The sequence below is a fragment of the Dipodomys merriami genome, unplaced genomic scaffold (genome assembly GCF_024711535.1).
Source record: "Dipodomys merriami isolate MVZ:Mamm:240054 unplaced genomic scaffold, mDipMer1.0.p SCAF_14, whole genome shotgun sequence".
NCBI classification, from domain to species: Eukaryota; Metazoa; Chordata; class Mammalia; order Rodentia; family Heteromyidae; genus Dipodomys; species Dipodomys merriami.
Window position 1 is genome coordinate 30,292,131 of NW_027202715.1, and position 16,688 is coordinate 30,308,818.

Genomic DNA, 16,688 nt, shown 5'->3' on the forward strand with positions numbered 1-16,688 from the left:
TCAAAGCCAGCCCGAGCAGGAGAGACCGTGAGACTCCTATCTCCAATAAATCACCAGAAAACCGGAAGTGGGGCTGTAGCTCAAGTGGTAGAGCGCTCGCCTTGAGCTGAAGAGCTGAGGGACAGCGCCCAGGCCCAGAGTTCAAGCCCCACGACCGACAAAAAAAAAAAAAAAAAAAAAAAAAACACGTCTATTTGTTGAACTTAGTCTTGTAGCTGTATTTAGTCTGCACCCAGCACAATGCACTTCAATGAAACACCACCGTATGTGGTATTATGACTAAAATGAAATCGGTCCTGCTAAAACAATAAATCTGTATTTAAAAGCAAGACACACCCCTCCTATTTTACTCTGCCTCCATTCCTACTTTAAAATTACTAAGACAGAATCAAATAGAAAAATTCATTTTCTTGGTCACCCTTCCTCAGTCGCCCAGTTCCCTATTTTTTTTTCCCAGTCACATTTTTCAGTTGTTGAACTGCTGGCTACTCATGTGTAATCAGCTGAGGGCCACAGAAAGCTCTAATGCATTCTTCTATCTTTATTTGTATATGGGGTGGGGACACACATCTCAACTCCCTCCTTTTCAGTGACCACCCCTCCCCACACATAAGAAATGTGGAGTTGTTATTTTGATGAATAGTAATCAGATGTTATTTGCTAGTTTGTAATCACTTTGTGGTAAAAATTCCCACACTGGGGTGTGGTTCTCTCTGTTTGGATCTTATCCTTGTGTTTTCTCAGTTTTCCTGCCTCCATAGGGAAAAATGAGGGGGGACCTGGCACCTAAATGTCAAAGAGCTAACCTGGGTACTTGTCAGCTTATATAGGTTAAGAGGAATTTAGATTATCAGACAAACTCACTTTAACATGGCTGGTAAAAACAGGTGGTAAGAATAAAGGTGTTATCAAGAGGGTGGGAGGTGAATGGAAGGGAAGACAGAGGGAGAGACGAATGGTAGGTGAATACAGTCATAATATTCAGTTTGCATATGTGAAAACAGAACTAAGTAAATAGAGGGGATGAGTGATACGTGAGGAACAACCAATGAAGTAGACACTAATCAAGATGCACTGTGCTAATTAACTGAGCTGTTGAATAAAAACCCTTTTGTACAAGTACTTAAAGGTAATATTTTTAAATATTAAAAAGAAAGTTTAATAGAGGGGTAGAATTTGAGCAAAGCCATTAGAATACACATATAGTAATATTCTTGTTGAGGAGGGGTAGGATTTAAATAAAAGAAGAGCTTCTCTTACTTCTTGAGACTAAATAATTGGTCACTGTCCATCAGACTCCAGACTGGGATAAGTAGCAGTTAGAGTGGGGGCTTAGTAATTCTTTGTATTTGCTTCTTGTGACTTCTCGGGAATTTTATGAGGTCAGAGTCCTAATGCAAACAGCAGGCTGTAATGCTAGATTCCTTAGATCAATATCATCCAATTACAGCCCAATGCCACAGTTACTTCCAAAAATTACCATTGAACTTTATTCTTGACTTGGATTGTTATTGTTTTCATTTTTTAAAAAGAATATCATCAGAGAAAAAGGATGGAAACTGACATTTATGTATGTATATATATAAATATATGTATATATGTTTATGTCCATAACAAGGCCATGCTTTTCATGAAAAAAAAACTGAGACTATGTGGAAGGAATTAATGGAAATATTACATATTTCACCTTTGCCTGTAAGTTATGTTTGAGGACTTAGAACATGTAGAGAGCTTATGGAGCCTTGTATCCAATCCCCAGTATATTCCTCCCCAATGAAAAAGACTTACATTTGACTTTTAAATATTTCTTAGATTTGTAGAGAAATGGTACAAATTTTCCCATGCATATCCACCCCAAGGGTTCTTATTGTAAGGTCTTGATTGAGTCTTGCTGTAGTGAGCCTCTGTTTCCATCTAGTGGTTGCTTGAGGAATTAAGGCCATGAAATCAAATTCCCTCTGGACTATTTTGCTAATTCTCTTCACCTCTTGTCTGTGCTGATTTTCCTCACAAACTCTGAAGGAAGAATCACAGCATAGTGGCTCACTGTAAGTCTAGAGTTAGGCTTTCTAGATTAACCTCTCAACTTAACCTTTCACCAGTCATGTGGTCTTGCACAAGTTGCTTTAATGTTTGTCCTCAAATACTTCCTTTGTATAATGGTATTAATAGCGACATTTTTTTAAATGAATAGCGACATTTTTTGAAGTGAGTCATAACTTAGGAAGCTAAGAAGCATGCATAAAGTACTCTACAAATAATAGTTATTATATATAAATATAGTTTTTAGCTTTTATTTCTCTCTTAATTTTGAGTATGTTTCCATCGCTTTCAAATCTACCCAACTCATGTCTGGTAAGTGTTTTATATTTAGTGTAAGTGATTAGGAATCTATGAATTGGAAATCTATAAAATGGAAATTTCCTGTACAAAAATAGTTTGAAATATCATTAGCTGTAAGGAAAGCATTGAAAAATATTTCATTCCAATATAGTATCCTGTTTTCCAAAGTACAATCAACAATTAAAAATTTTTAAAGATTGAATATGCAAGCATGAAATAAATACCTTCCTCATAAAGCATTAAACCAGAGATAATTCAGCAATTCTTTCTTGATACCTGGCTCTCTAAGCCTTATTAACTTCTTTAGTATATTTCTTTCTAGGGCTCTTTTCATGAGATGTTCCATTGTTTCCGATCTTTAGAGAATTCCTAACGGGTCTGGAGACTTCTTTCCTGATCATGTTCTTGAGCAGCTTCCAGTTCCCTGGCTGTGTTTTGGCTGAAGTTTATCTCTAACTCTTTAGCCTCAGTCTTTGGTCACATGGAAGGAAGGCTTTTGCCTTGCAACCTTCCAACTTCCTTTTGTGTGCACCCATTTTACCTAGACCTTGTAAGCTAGTTATATTTGAATCTTCAAAAACAAGTGCAGAACTTTCTGTCCTGAACACAAGCCAGCAGTATAACTTCGAATTTCTGCCTCTGTTTTACTATGGCCTGAAGAGTGCCATTTGGGAGGGAGAGATGGAGGGAGGTGGAGAACTCAAATAAGGGAAAAGGAATAATAAAGAACACTTAGGGTCACAATTTCAACTTGTTATTCTTTCACATGCAAGTTATATATGAAGGTGGCTCAGTGGTAGAGTGCTTGCCTTGCATGCATGAGGCCCTGGGTTCGAATCCTCAGCACCACATAGCAGAAAAAGCCGGAAGTGACTCTGTAGCTCAAGCAGTAGAGCGCTCACCTTGAGCTGAAGAGCTGAGGGACAGCACCCAGGCCCAGAGTTCAAACCCCACAACCGACCAAAAAAAAAAGTTATATATGATTTTCTTTCAATTTACCTTATTTTATACAAATGCCATCATAGTTTTGATGTTGGCTTTTGGATTACTTTGCTAGAGTCATCTTGAAATAAATTCCAAGCATTTATGGATTTATTACTACATGGAATAAGTAAGAAGTTAACAAAGTAAGACATGCTAACCAGTTTTAAGAATTTTATTCTTTCAATGTACTTGAATTCCAAAGTGTCAAATTTTGCAATTTTTCCAATTTTTCTATGCATTGGCTTTATGTATTATGAAATTGGTAAACATAAGCTACTTATGAACTAGTAGCCTTCTGTATCTATAGCAGAAATGTTTTTATATGAAAACAACAACGGCAACAAAATTAAGCCAGTTATAGTGGCTCATGCCTGTAATCCCAACACTTGGAAGCCTAACACAGAAGAACAAAGAGTTCTAGACCAGCCTTTTCTCTATAGTAACTTCAAGACCAGCATGGCTACATACTCAGAACTTGTTTCAAAAAAATAAATAATTCATTTAATTTTACTTATACCTCAAGAAACTTCTTGCTTTTAACACTCTTCCCATGTAATGGTTTCAATATAAAATAAAACAGAAAAAAACTTTAAATGCACACTTATATTTTACATTTTTTCAAAATAACATAAAATGCAACTTGTTTTCACAAAATATTTACACATAACTATTTTTAAATTTAATGTTTACTGTCTTCTAGTAGTTGTACAAGTGGTTTACAAATGAGTTGGTTTTGAACAAAGCAGCTCGTGAATAGAGTGCATCTTGAGCAATGTCACCGCTTTCAACATTCTCACCCACCCTTCCAACCCACCCCTTCCCTCACTTTTCTTAAAATTTTATATGTAGTACATATTTTTGTCACTTAACAAGGAAACTATGTATACAATTCATCTTGACCTGTGCCATCCATTGAACATCTTCCCCTTCTTTGGCTTGCCCCTTCCATTATCTCATTTCTGTGGCATATACAATGAATTCTTACTTTCTTTTCCCCTCCTTTTCCCCTTCATTCTTCTATCACTCTTCCTTTGGCCTTACCCTTTTTTCTTGCAAGTACCCATTTTTTGTACTTATTTTCTTGGGCTTTGATTTAGTCTTTCTAACGAATTGTACTATTTGAGTTCCCCATAGAGTCTATTATACTTCAATTAATTCATTTATAACCACTTACAAAACACCCAGCGTGTTCACTTACAGATTTATAGGCATATTCTAGCTATCACAAATTTATTTTTAATGCACATTTTGGCCATGCTGTTTTATAAAAAGAATTGTTTCTAAAGAATTTCCCCATGGAATCGGGCGCCAGTGGCTCAGGCCTGTAATATTACCTACTCAGGAGGCTAAGATCTGAGGATTGCATTTCAAAGCCAGCCAGGGCAGCAAAGTCCCTGAGACTCTTAACACCAATTAACCATCAGAAAAGTGGAAGTGGCACTGTGGCTCAAGCGGTAGAGTGCTCTGAGCTGAAGAGCTGAAGAGCTGAAGAGCTCAGGGACAGTGCTCAGGCCCATAGTTTAAGCCCAATGACTGCCAAATAAACAAACAAACAAATAAATAAATAAACAAAATCCCCAGGTAGTCTGTAATTCCTGTTACTTAGAGTCAGAGACTCTAGGAGGAAAACAGGCAACCTCATTTGAAAAATAATAAAACAAAAGGGTTGGGAGTGTAGTTTAAGTGTTAGTATTGTACTGAGCTCTACCACCTGCCTTTAAACCCCTAGTACCATTAAAAAAAAAATAAGCCCCATCCAGAATTACTTGTAATGAATGTAGTAGCTTAGAATGAAATTTATATTTAATCCTCATTTCCCATAATCTTTGTTATGTATTTAGCAAGTAGCTAAAGAAACATTTTATCATGGATAACCTCTGAAAGGCAAATTTTGTTCAATTTTAATAAATAAAGAAAGCTCACTTAGAATAGTGTGTGCATTTTGGCTAATTCAGAGACCCATTTTCTTTATTTGCATTAAATGATTTCGTTTATTAAATCAACAGTATGACACAATATAATAAGTATTATTGGTTTTCTTTTTGTAGTTTTTATAAGTATGTATGCCCCTTTTATATTACAGATGAACTTGTGTTAAACCAACACCTAAAAGGTTTTGAACAATGTGACACAGCTATGGTCTGCTATTTTTATTTCCAAAGAGAAGTATGAATCAAATTACCCTTTACATGGCACTGGGTTTGTAAAGTTGGGGCTGAGGAGACATTTGTAGGTATCTGTTGCTGTGCAGACAATAATATGGGATGTATCCTTTTACTTACTAAAGTATCAGTGCACCACTGTCTATTTGTATGGCCCCTTAATAAATTCACTATTTGAAACATAAAGAAAACTCAATGGATCAAGACCTTTTCATTGCATTAATTTATTTTATCATTAGCCTGGAAAATGCTGACACCTTGCCTTTGGCAATTCGCTCCTGGACTTGTTGAGTTGGGTTTGAAAAGGAAGGAGGAGAAAGGAAAGTTTGAATGAAAGTAAGAAATACCATTCAATGTTGCTTTTGTTTTTATTATTAGACTCATGTAGCATTGAAAAAACAGGTTAAAATTGAGCTAGTAAATTATGTTGAAGGCTAGTCAGTAGATTAGACATTCATTGCTCTATGTCATCAATAGGCTTTTGTTTTGTTTTGTTTTGTTTTTTTAATTCTTGGTATAGTCAGCATGTTGCAAGTTTGCAAGTGTCTCTCATTCCAGGGTAAATGGTTTTCTTAAGCAAAAAGGTTCCTATGCATTTGTGGATTCTGAGTCTAACTGGGCTAATTGGCTTGCATGCATTTTTCTGTGGTTAGCCACTGAACTGTGAAGCTGTTTTTAACCTCATGATTCACACCATCCTTCTCACTATATCAGGTCATGGAGCAATTGTTCTGGTCTCACTGAGCATGTAATTATCTCCTCATCATTTCTGTTTTTGTCCCTCATCTTGCTCCCCTTTGGATTCTTGGCAAAGGTGACAGAGAAGAGTTCAAAACTCACGAAAAAGTCATACCTGTCATTTAGCATTTTCAAACTAGGAATACCTGGAAATCTACATATTAACTTTTGGCTGTTCCTGACTCTCAGATATCCTGTGAATGTGACCAAGTAGAGACTTATCAGCATCCATTTTTGTGGTTATTTCTCTTATCTTTCTTTTTCTTTTCCGATACCAGTCATTGAAATGTTTTTAAATGACTACAAAACAATGCATTTGCAAGGCTGAAATGAAAGGGATAGAGCACAGAAAAGAAATTTGGAAAGAGATCATCTTTTGAGAGCAGTAATTGCTTAGAAATCTTTCCTGACTTTAGGCTAGACTTGGATTGAAGAAAGTAGGAAGTTGGAGAAGGGGAGATGAGAACACATTTGTAAAGTGTTTATGTGGAGAAAGTAAAGAAACCAGTGTAATGGGTAATGGTCCATGGGCTTGCAGATAGTGAGAATGGAGTGTAAAGATATTGTATGTTGTATACTTGCCAGTGCAGTTTTAATGTCTATAATACAAAATTAGAAACTTTTTCAAAATAGAAATGACCTGTTTCTTTTTTAAGGTAATCTCAAGACCCAGATACCCATGAACACCAAATCTACAAGAATTCCAATCAATTTGATTATTTATGTCTGTACTGAATCTCAATAGTAACCCTGCTACAATGAGCATTATTTCAAGAAAGCATTGAGCTATGTTAGAGCATTGATCTTAAAAATAAAGGGAAAAAGCACTGATGACCCTCAGCACTCAGGAGGTAGAGGTCAGCCTGGCCAAACTCAAGGGCAGCCTGGGCTATATAAACAGACTCTTTTGTTAATAATAATAATAAGTTTTAAAAAGATGATGCTAATGGCTATGCCTAGCTCCTCAGGAAGCTGGGGTCTGAGGATTGTGGTTCAAAGCCAGCCTAGAACAAAAAGTCTGTAAGATTCTCATTGCCAATTAATTAGCTAAAAGCCAGAAGTGGAGATATATGTCAAATGGTAGAGCCCATTATCAGTGAGAAAAAAAGCTCAGGGACAACACCTAGGCCCTGAGTTGAAGCTCCACGATTATCATGAAAGAACTAGAAGACAGGAAGAAAGGAAAGAAGAAGAAGGAAGGAAGGAAGGGAGAGAGAGAGAAAGAAAGAAAGAGAAAGAGAGAGAGGAGGGAGGGAGGGATGGAAAAAGAAAGGGAAAAGAAATGTGAAAATATGGGGCTGGGGGTTTAGCCCAGCGGAAGGGCGCCCGCCCGGCGCACTCAAGGCCCTGGGTTCGGTCCTCAGCCCTGGAAAAAAAAAAAGAAATGTGAAAATATGTTCTGAGGTAGATTAATGGGTTGCTGAGTATTCACAGATACATTTGTATCATCACAGTGATGAAATCTAAAACAGTGCAGAAATAACTGAGACTGTTTAGACAAACTTTCCAAGGCTTATTTTTCCCCCTTATGTTCTACTCAGTATCCAAGCTCAGTTCTTTCAAAATCTCAAAAAGGTTGCAATTACTAACCTCTATGCATGTCTATTTAATTTGTTTACAAATCCAATTCCATGGCCCAAATGGCATTTGGGATCGTTGCTATTTGGGCTGCTTGAGTTCTGTCTGAAGTTGAGTCAAGACTTACATAAGTACAGCGCAGTGGATACTTGGAAACTTCGCCACTGACTTAGTGGGATACCTCAGTAAGAGACTGCCTAGACAAGTTGGTTTTTTTTTCCTTTAAAGTAGCAGCCATGTATACATCATTCTTTTTTTATTGTGAAAATACTGAATAGAGGGGTTACAAAATTACATGGGCAAGGTAATGAGTACATATCTTATCAAGCATTGTAGCCTCCTTTTTCTTCTGTAAAACACAGAAACCCTTGTATAAATATTGGACAAATCCAAAGTCCATGTAATGTATTTCTTCTGTTATTCATACATCCATTGCTTTGGTGATGTTGCCAAACAGTTCTGAAAAGCAGTCTTGAATTCTATAAAATGGCGTATCTTTGTCAGTTCTTTCCACAGTAGATCAAAGCATAGTGAATGGTAATTAGCTATAGAATAGAATATGACTCTTAAAAGAAAGAATACACAACTGACTTAGTCAAATCTTTCTGAAGAGATCTGAAATGCATGCACATTTCCTAAATAACAGTATTACCTTAAGACATTTCAAGGAATGGATATATTTATGAGTGAAATACAGCATTGTGATCATTCAGGTAAGGATGGGTCCCTAAGAGAATTCTGTCTGAGAGATTGAACCAGGGAATGTAAAGCACAAGGTGCTGTCGGGGGACTCTGAGGACTCTGTGCATGGCAGATCACAGAAGCCCCATGACCAGTTTTGGGTGTGGAAAGACTATTGAAAATTGGAGAACACTTATAATGGTATGAGTTTATTTTTAAGTGTAAAATATTTTTATATCTTATTTTTGTCACTCTCAAGTTAGAAGGACCTTTGTATAAATTAGATGCATTTTATACTAACTCATTGAGGTGGATACATATACAAGTCTCTAAGATTATATTTCTGAATATACTTGAATAAGATATGGCCAGTATCTCAAATGTATTTGTAAGTTGCAAAGTAATAGGACACATCTGGGAAATATTAGCATTATAATACCTACCTTTAGAAATATGTTTAAATTTAAAAATAGATTTTTATTTAACTGGATAAGTTAATATGTTTGAAGTCATTTATAATTTTATAAGAATCTCATAATGGAAGAATTCATCAATAAAGGGTACAGTTTTTTTCCACTTCTCTAAATATTCAATTTTCTAAGTAAAATGGGTCATACAAGAAATAGTGCGCTGAATTTTGTATAGTTGACAATACATTTTCTATTTTAATATGAACTTACAAGTTCTTCAGAAAGAGAAAAATATGTCACTGAATATAAACAGTTTTAATCAATGAATATTTCAACAAAATCAATTGTAGTTTAATTTATTACTCAGAAGAATGTGGTTTCAGATATCGATCAATTATCCAACTTTGTCAACTTTAACTTCTATCAGTGAATTAATTAACAGGAAGTACTTACTGAATGCACGAATCCTGACAATCTCTTAAGACATTACAGGTCTCAAAGACAAAAATTGATTTAAAAATCATCCCTCCATAGCAGGTAATAATAAACAATGTTAAATATTCTCAAGCAAAAATACTGCCAAATGATGTTTTATTCTAAAGCACAGTGAGTTTGTCTCTTTTAGAGCATGAAATATTTTTTTATGGATGCCCATCCACTATTACACCTCAATTATTGCTTTCAAAGCTTGGATCAAATGAAGCCTCTTCATCACATCATCAATTCTTAGTTTTTATTAGGGCATTAAAAAAATAAGAGGCAGCTGTAGAAGCATAGCTCTGACCCATCAGAGTAGATTGTAAGGACTTGTCAAAATTTCAAAGGAACTGTTTGACCTCCAAAAATGATGCTCTAAAGCCAGACAAAGTTAGACAGACTTTTAAAAATCCAAAGAAAGCACATATAAATTAGAGGTTACCAAAGTTACAAACTTAGCCAAAGAATCCCCTGTAAGTTATATAACTCCTGTCTTGTATTTTTGTTTACCAAGTCTGGAAAGATGCTTTGGGGCACATCTCTGTCTCTCCCTACATTAACTTGGAAGGAAATTAGAGGGCTTATTGAAGGAACACAATGTACATAGGTCTTGTGTTTTAAGGGTGATTGGTAATCACTGAAATACTGACCATAGCATCTATTTGAGTATAGAGAACATTGCAGACAAGAAGGATTCTTATGATTCAGTGTGAAAAGTCTGTAACATTTGTTAAAATCATTACCTTCTTTTGCCACAGGGTGTAAATGTAAATGTAAATGTACATTTTGCTTCTCAAGGTGCACTTTCTATAGAAGTTTCACACACACACACACACACACACACACACACACACACACACACACACACACACACACACACCACTTTGACAAATGTAAAGCCAGCTATTGTTTTCAGTGCACTTAGAACTTTTATCATGTTTCAATTTTACTAATGGGGGACACTATACAAATAATTGAGTAGAGTTTATATAAAAATGTCTTCCTCAAAGTCATAGAATCACTAAGTTGTAGAGCTGGAAAAGGAATGGATCAGACCTTAGCCAATCATCAAAATTTTGTAGATGAAATGGTTTACTCCAAAATATATTACTGACTTATCCAACTTCATAGTATTGGAAAGAAAAAAAACAATATTTCAAAGAAAAAACAACAATATTTTAAATTACCTTCAGAATAAATACTGGCTTGCTTTAAAAAGCAAACAGAAACAAAACAAAACAAAACAAAAAAACCTTTCAAGTAGCCGGGCGCCGGAGGCTAACACCTGTAATCCTAGCTACTTAGGAGGCTGAGATCTAGCAGAAGGCATTGGTGCATTCATAAAAAAGGGGCCAAACTCAAAATTGCTAACTCATGCCATAGCAATAATCTCCATCAACGCATCCATCAAGGCTCCATTTCCCAATGTTAGCATATGCAGTCAGTTTGGGTTAAAATCATATTCCATTTATAGAATGACCCAATGAGTTATGCACATTAACTCATGTGACCTCTCACCATTCTTTTAGATACAAACATTGATCCCATTTCAAAAAAGGGAAATCTGCAATTCAGAGAAAAAAATACCAAATAATGTGCCCATGACTGACATCTAGGAGAAAGCTCTTAGTGGGTATACATTAGTGAAAATTAAGGTATCAAGCTTCTTGCAGATTTAATTGAATCTTAGTTATTTATAAAGTATTGATAATACCCTAAATAAGGTCAACTGATCTCAGATAAATAATTTAAGAAGACATTATAAGTGGGTGCCGTTGGTTCACACGTGCAATCCTAGCTATTTAGGGGGCTGAGATCTGAGGATCACTGTTCAAAGCTGGCCTTGGGCCGAAAAATCTGAGAGACTCTTATCTCCAATTAACCACAGAAAAGGCCAGAAGTGGTGCAGTGGGCTCAAGTGGTAGAATGCTACCCTAGAGCAAAAGGAGCTCAGGGGCAGTGCCTGGGCCCAGAGTTCAAGTTCCAGAACTGGGGGTGGGATGGGGGAAGACATTATGAATATCACTTGAAGAAATCTGACTTATAAAATATTTTGATTAATAAGTATATTTGAGTGCATATACTATATAAGGTACAAGTATTAACAATGGAGATATGATGAACCATTTCCTTGGACCAAGCCTAGCTGTCCAATGATCACATAGAGAAAAATATCACTGATAAATAATAGAGATGGTACTATTTAGTTAAATCATGGCTACAAATACTAAGGAATTGTATTTTCTAATTCATGGTCACAAGTAAGATAAACCTACTTTTGAGATAGAGTCTTGATTACTCCATTTTTCCAGAATTCATTAGTCTATTGTTTAAAAAAAGATGTTTGCCTTAAAATAATTTAATTTGAGAAATGATGCTCAATGACAAAAACTTCTTGCTTGACATCTTTGAGATGTTTGTGGAATGACTCAAAATGCTGTGTACTGGAGAGACACTAATTTTTCTCCAGCTACTTACTATGTGTGCTTTGCTTGGTTTGATTTTATAGGAGGTTCTAGTCAAATTTAATTTGTGCTATTTTAACATTTTACTACAGTTTTCACTCCTTTTTTAGAAAGAATTTATTTCTCCATCAAAATTTATGGGAATCCTTTACAACTTGTTTCTAAAAAGAAAAATAAGTCAGGTTGTCATTAATTCCCTTATAGATAGTTTATGAAATTAGTGCTGGCTCTGCCTCTTCCTTTACTATGGTTTGTGAGGCCTTAAAATGTAATTTAAGAGGTGAGATTATAAGCACTTCCTCATTTAGGAAAAAGCAAGAGGAAGAAAGCTTGTCTCCGGAAATATAAAAGCCTAAGAAGAATGATTATTTTCTTGGCATTGGGAGGATACTATTTGAATTCTTTCAAAGTAGTCTGGGGCAGATTTTTTAAATTCATTTTTATTTTTTTTATTTTAAATGTGTTCTTTCAAATACAGGTCAATTACATCAGGAGGGATATTCACAGTGAGCCATTTAGTCCACAGTCACTGTTAACTAGGAGACCAGTCAGTTACAAGTCATCTCTCACAGAAACTTGGGAGACTAGAGTCCGGCATTATCAGGATGGCAATCAATCATTAGTTAAAAAAAGAAAAGAAAAGAAAAAGAAAGGGAAAAAAGACTCAAGAGTACCAAAGGTATAGATTGGTCCTTCTTTGAGTAGAGATCTTTTCACAAGAATGACCTTGTGGCATGTTGGGGGAAAAAAATCTACCTTTAAGACTTCTGGGATAAGATATGTTTTATTCTGTGACTCTTCTCTTCTATGATCTTCAAATGATTGTATATCTTTGGGCAAGTCTCTGCCCATGTTTTATCTTCCTCACTTTTACAGATTAAGGACATAGAAAAACTAATTTAAAAATCCTCTCTAATGCATATGATTTTCTAAAACATTTTGAAAATTCTCAGCCAATATAGACAGTGAAATTATGTACCAGAATAGATACACTAAACTAATATTAGTTATATAATGACAGTCAAAAGCCTTTTTAAATGCCTTTCATCTTTGGAAACAAAAGAGTTCCATAAATTATTTTAATTTTACTGGATTCAAAGGTGATATCTAGACAATGAAAAACAAAAGCAAAGAAATAAATATGAAGTCAGGTACCCGTGGCTCATGCCTGTAATCCTAGCTACTCAAGAGGCTGAGATCTGAAAATCGAGGTTCAAAGCCAACTGGGGAATGTAAGTCCGTGAGACTTTTTTTTTTTTTTTTTGTCTTTTCTTTTTTGGTACTGGGGATCGAACCCAGGACGTTGACACTTGCTAGGCAAGCGCTTTGCCACTGAGCTACATCCCAGCCCAAAGTCTGTGAGACTTTTATCTCCAATTAACCGTCAGAAGACCGGAAGTGGTGCTGTAGCTCAAGTGGTAGAGCACTCCCTTTGAGCTGAAGAGCTCAGGGACAGCATCCAGGCCCAGAGTTCAAGATCCATGACCGACAAGAAACAAAACAAAACAAAACAAAGCATGATTTGACCTGGGTATCATAAAGATAGATGCATTTTTTTTAAAGCTGAATTATATCTAGCATTTAGTTGATGACTCTCAGCCTTCCCTGTTTCCACAGTAGACCTAGTTAATCAATTTTAACGATTTCTTTCTGAATTTAGAATTTGTCATTAGAATTACAATCTGATAAACATTTAACCTATTTAATCTCATCATCCTTCTAAGATTTTAATTCCAGTTTCATTGAATTAGTTTGTGCTTAGATAGAACTTTTATCCAAGATCTTGTTCATGCCACTTTCCCTACAGAACCTGTGCTTTTTGACTAATTTACTCTCCTATTTCTCCTCACAGTAAGAATATGAAAACTTGAAAGAGATGATCTACATTGAACCTCCATGTACTTCTACTTGCTTTCCTCAAATCACTTACTGGTCACCTTCAGTTTGCAAGGCATTATTCTAAATGAAGGGAACATATCAGTCAATAAAGCAGACAAAAAATCTAGTAAGTAGACACATGAGGGAGACAGATGATGGACAAGATTAGTACACATAATTTAATGCTAATTGGTATTAAGTGATATAGAGCAAAAAATAAATCAAAGAAAGGATCTGGGATGTTTTCATAAAATAGTCATATCTGAATAAAGAATAACCAAAGGAAGGGAGAAAGATGGAGGAATAGCACTACTGAGCTGAGGAAGAGCAAGTACATAGTTACTTAATGAGATAGTCTCTCTGTTGGAGTAGAAAATAATTCAGATAAATGAAGGGGTGGAGAAAAACAGACTAAGAATGTACTGAGTTACCTTGTGGTATAATTTAAAAAATCTCTTTCTTATGATTGTATTTGCCTACCCATTCTCTATCATCTGCCCTTGATCTCTGGAACCAGGTGAATTGAGGGAATGGGTTGAGTTGGGAGACAGAGGAAAGAATGATGAAAAGGGTGAGTGACATTGCTCAGATTGATGCACTGGACCCATAAGCTGACATAGGGAATGGAAGCTGCATTGCACAGCTACTTAAAAGATGATAAAAAAAATCAAATTAAATTTTTGTTCTTTCTGATGGAGGCATAGAATTCCATTGTGTGTATATACCACATTTTCTTGATCCATTCATCTACTGAGGGGCATCTGGGTTGGTTCCATATCTTAGCTATGGTAAATAATGTTGCAATAAACATAGTTGTGCTGGTAGCTTGAGTACAGTCTTCTTTGTGATCATTTGGGTAAATGCCCAAAAGTGGGATTGTTGGGTCATTGCCCCATTTGTTAGGAAATGGAAAGACTGGAAAAAAGTATATTAAGTGAAGTAAACCAGGCCCAAAGAAACATAGGTCCCATGGTTTCCCTTATTTGCAATAACTAGTATATGTCTGAGACAAGCAGAAATGGTCAGATGAGTTGATGTTAGGTGAAATGAACCCCAAGATAAGGACTCAAATGGTTTTTCTTTCTTGTGATTGTTTCTGACATATTTATAAGATGATTTCTTTGTTGCTTTGAATTTCCCTCCCCCATGGTATAACCCCTGTTTTCACTGTATTTGATGCTGGTATAATTTGTGGAGGGGAAGGGAAAAAATAAATTGTTTAAGTAGGGATACAGGTGGACCCATTGCAACAATTAGATGTACAAGACATTATGTTGAAAAACAAACTTTACAACTTTGGGGGGGCATGATGGGAAGGGATGGAAAGGGGAAACAAAGGGGTAGGCACCAATGCTTGATAAGAAATGTACTCATTACCTTGCTCATGTAATTATCACCCCACTTGTATGGTATTTTCACAATAAAAAAACAAAAACAAAAAATCTTTTTTTATACTTTGAGCAAAGTAAGATCAGAGAGGCTTGGCAAAGGATAGCATCTTCTGATCCTGTGAATTGAATAGGATTTTTGAAATATAAAATAAAATAAAATACAAATACATAAAATAAAAATACATAAAATAAAAATACATAATTCTTTTAAACATAGAATCAACATGGAGACATATATTTTTATGAGTTGAATTATGTTCCTACAACTCTCCAGGACCTGAGAATGTGATTATATTTGGAGATAAGAATTTAAAGAGGCTATTAAATTAAAATGAGGAAGAGATTGGGACATATAATGAAACCACAATACATAGCAAAGATGTTTCTCAGTGAAATAGCTACATAGCAAACAATAATACTGGGAAAAATAAATTTAATTTGGTTCTTCCTAAAACTTGAAGATAGCCCAGTAATTTGTATGTAATTGTCTGATCTTCTTGTTTGGGTAAAATAGATTTCAGAGATATTCACAATTTTTAAATCAAAAACTTAAAAAAATCTTATATGCAATGTATCAAATATTTTAAAAAGTATAAATTTGAGGTAAAACTTTCCAATCTTAAAGTGGCATAAAACTGTTTTTTTATTTAGTGGAAAAATTTCTTTAAGTGGGTGAGAAATATTTTCCTATGGATTGAGGTAATAATGAAATTGGGGAAAGTTTGACTCTATTTAGTTTGGGCATGCTTCTGAGAAAAATCTGCTTAGATTGCCCAAGGAATTTTAAAAAAATAACAAAAAAGGACTAAATTCAATAAGAGTGAAGCATTATGGTTCTAAGAAATGTTGTAATTTAATCTCATCCAGTAAAAGGAAAAGTTTGCAGCTTTCCCAGGAAGAAATCACATGAGCTTGGACATTTTTTGAAACTGTGGAGTAAGTCTGAACACTTAAGAAAACTTACTTAAATGCTTAGATTACAAGGGATAAATAAATTCTGAAATGGCCATTAAGATATTTTATTAGATTTATTATTACCTTTTAAGAATCCATGTAGCAAAAATTTATCAAATTGATGGATACATGTAATATATGGCTTTGTCAATTTCTCAAACCACCATAAAGAATATCAGGTTCATGGGGTGGAAGTGCCTCTTTTGATCAGAATATATATATATATATACACACACATGCATATATATGTATGTATCTGTATACAGATACATATATGTATATACATAGATACATATATATATATGAATAATAGTCTTTGCTAGCACACAAACCCACAAACACACACATACAAATATATTGCATAATTCATAATAACTGCATTGTTTAGGGTTTCTTCAAGAAATTAAAACTACGATTTTTTTTTACGAATTCTAAATTTCAAATGATTGCATTAAAATTCACGTCCATGTATATGTCCAGTGCATTTTGAGCAGAGTGACCCCTTCCAACATTGTCTCTCATCCTATCTGCCCCTTTTTCCAGACTCATTCACATTTATCACATACCCATATTTGTGCATTTGTTCCTATGCCTTTTTTTCATTCATCTCCTCTCTCCCATTACACA